General features: G+C 44.2%; 1 pseudogene; it reads left to right on the top strand.

Moving 5' to 3' along the window:
• The first annotated feature begins 255 nt into the window (after positions 1-255).
• Positions 256-387, top strand: LOC116914115 (annotated as a pseudogene).
• The last annotated feature ends 2,999 nt before the right edge of the window (positions 388-3,386 follow it).

The following is a 3,386-nucleotide window of genomic DNA, read 5'->3' as shown; positions in this document are numbered from 1 at the left end:
GGCCTCAGGTGATAGGGCTAGCTATGTACAATGAGCTTTTCCTCTCCGCCCTGTGCCCCCTGCTCCAGCTCTTTTCATAACGCTCAACCTATTTAGCTTCTCTTTGTCTTCCTTCTGCGTACCACATACTTGCACGCTGCAGTGGCTGGTGGGCCTCTGGGTGGCCTCCTCTATTCAACCAAGTAGCATGTTGGTAGAAGGCAGGCCTCTGGGCATCTCTGCATGCTCACTCCATTTTCTTTTAAAGACAGGGTCATATTTACTTGGCAGGGGTGATACCATGGTCATAAAGGTTGTTTTCTTTGGCCCTCTGGATTTGCCCTATGTGATTTCCCCAAAGTCACTGCATGATTTGTGTTAGTAGGGGACTTCATTCACATTTCCTTGTGAAAAAGAAAAGGAAGGAAGGAAAAGGAAGGAAGGAAGGAAGGAAGGAAGGAAGGAAGGAGGGAGGAAGGAAGAAAGAAAGAGGGAAGGAAGGAGAAAAAGGAAAGAGAAAAAGGAAATGAGGCCTTTATGTAGTCCTGACTGACTTGGAACTCACTATGTAAACTAGGCTGACTTCAAAGTCGCAGAAATTTGTAGGATGTCATTTTTATGTCCTTCCTTTTTGTTCCTATAGCATCTTCTGCTTACCTTAATCACAATCATCATTGCAGGCCATTGTTCACTTCCTCTTCCTTTCCTCCCCTTCCCCTTCTCCCCTTCCCTCCCCTTCCTCCCTTCTCTCTCCTCTCTCTCTCTCTCTCTCTCTCTCTCTCTCTCTCTCTCTGTTCTCTTATTAAAGTCAGGCTTTCCACTATTACAGCTGTTATGTGACATTCAACATATCCCTGCATCTGCTTACTCTGAATTGATACCAGCATAGCTTTTTCAAAAATATCTATGGGGGGAGGGGTACAGAGAAAGAACGGCACCCCATAAACAATTATGATGTGAACATGAAGATAGGTAATTTCTAGGTACTGCAAATGATTTTCCATCTATTTGCTTGACTATCAGCTTCCCAAAAAGTGAATCAGCTATAAATGACAGAGCCAGTCACTGGGGAGCCTTCAGGTCAATGAAGCCAATGGTCAAGCTGAGTTTAAAGGCTTTCACTCCTTTAGTTATCTTTTCCCTAGCTCTAGAACACCGTATATCGCTTCACCTCTTTGCCTTAAGCTCTTATCTATGAGGTCATAATGGACCCTGCATCATAATGCCTGCTAAATCACTGACATGTGAGCGGAGGTCAGGCATCTACTCAATGTCCTATAGACTGGAAAGTCTCATTTGTGATCAACTTCTAATCTCCTGAATGTCTAAGAAAATGCTAGTGAGCTTTAGAGCACAATTTCTTTCCCTGGAATTACGCCTCTGCATCTCACAAAGAACAGTAATCCCTCATCAAAAAGGCTTGAGTTAGAAGTCTTACAGAACTCCATCTCCTTCAGGGCTGATACTTTTTGTTTTTTTTCACATTGATCTCACTATCATCAAAGCATTCATTTGAGCATTTATGAAGCACCGCAGTATGACAAAGTCTCTAGGATGTGCGCTGTCTCCTCCATCACACAGGAAAATTCATATGAAGCCTCAAGTTCTAATTCTGAATATCAAAGTAGACTTGACTATAGCAGGCAAACACCCTTAAATTGTATTCATCTGCAAAGACATAACCACAAGGCCTGGTGATTAGTTTGAAGGGCAAAGAGTTTGAAGTGAAAGGAGCTACAGGTAGCATAGGAATCTATGGGAGGAGAGGCCCTTGGTCCTGTGAAGGCTCAATGATACCCCAGTGTAGGGGAATGCCAGAGGGGGAGGTGGGAGTGAGTGAGTGGGGGAGCACCTTCATAGAAGCAGGGGGAAGGGGGATGGAATGGGGTTTACAGAGAGAAACCTGGAAAGAGGATAACATTTAAAATGTAAATAAAGAAAATATGCAATAAAAGAAGTTAAAAAGAAAAAAAGAAGAAATCTTCTGGGAAGTGTTTTCTGAGAGCACAAAGAGCTGTGTTCCAGAGATAGCCAAGGTTGAACCTCACGCTGCAGCGTTACTTGGGAGTGTGTAAGAGTCACCCAGGTGGTACTGGTTTTAAAGGCATGATGTGGTTATGAAGAGCAGCTGAGACTTGGCACAGTCAGAGGCCATAAAAGGCCATGGGTGAGGTGCAGCCCCAGTAGCAGTTAAAGGCCCAGGACTAAAGGGGTCATACAAAGGAGTGGAGGCTTGGCACCATGAAGAGAGCCTATGAGGGGCTATTGTTGAAGCCCAGTTGCAGCAGAAGACCCCAGTGGATTGGGGATGCCAGTACCATGGGATGATCACCAAGAACAGTAGCAACAGTGGTGTGAATCAACCTGAGCTTACAGTGCTACAGAGGGCAGAGCTGGAGAAGTGACACCAGCCCTTTGAAAGAGTCCAGAAGACCATGTGTGGATTCCAGACATTAAAACAAGAAGCTATACCATTGAAGTTGCCTTGGAGACCCCAAGATGTTCAAGATGCCAGAGCCATAGACTCTCGGCTGAGGAAAGCTGCTTACAGGGAATGGAACCAACCCAGGAGAAAGAAGTCTGTTGCAGTCAACAGAGATGAAAAGGAGTTGGAGATCTGAAGACTGCTTTGACATCAGCTATGGAGATACAGAGTTTGGAGTTTGCCCAGCTGATTTCCTTTGCTTTGGCGATTACAGTTAAGTGATTGGATGAATCTTAGGAGAGACTTTGAACTTTGGACTTTTAACATTGTTGAGACTGCTATAGACTATGGGGACTTTAGAAGTTGAACTAAATATATTTTGCATTATACTATATTTAGATATACCCCCCCATAGACTCATATATTTGGACAAGCCTGTGGGGACCAGGGAGTGGAAAATGATAATTTGTATATTCTCAGCCCAGGGAATGGCATAATTAGAAGGTATGGCCCTGTTGGAGTAGTTGTGTCACCATGGGTTGGGCTAAAAGACCCTCATCCTTGCTGCCGGGACATCAGTCTTCCACTAGCAGCCTTCAACTGAAGATGTAGAACTATCAGGTCCTTCTGCATCATGCCTGTCTGTATGCTGCCACGTACCTGCCTTGATGATAATGGACTGAACCTCTGAACCTGTAAGCTAGCCCAAATTAAATGTTGGCTTTTATAAGAAAGAAAGAAAGAAAGAGAGAGAGAGAGAGAGAGAGAGAGAGAGAGATTTTAGTTAAATGCTACATTGTAGCAAACCATAAACATCTTGGATCCTCTTCCTGGTCATACAGAAAATCAAATGAAGGAAAGGGTCAGAGGCCATATGGAGGTGACTTCTCCCTTGCTCTGTCTCATACTGTCAACACATGTACCAAACATTCCTGCAGTCAAGTTCTTTATTGCTACACTGGACTCCCAGAGTGAAGTTAAC

Source organism: Rattus rattus, chromosome 12, assembly GCF_011064425.1.
Source record: "Rattus rattus isolate New Zealand chromosome 12, Rrattus_CSIRO_v1, whole genome shotgun sequence".
NCBI lineage: Eukaryota > Metazoa > Chordata > Mammalia > Rodentia > Muridae > Rattus > Rattus rattus.
Note: the sequence above shows the minus strand (reverse complement) of the source record. Positions and strands in the feature narration are given on the sequence as shown.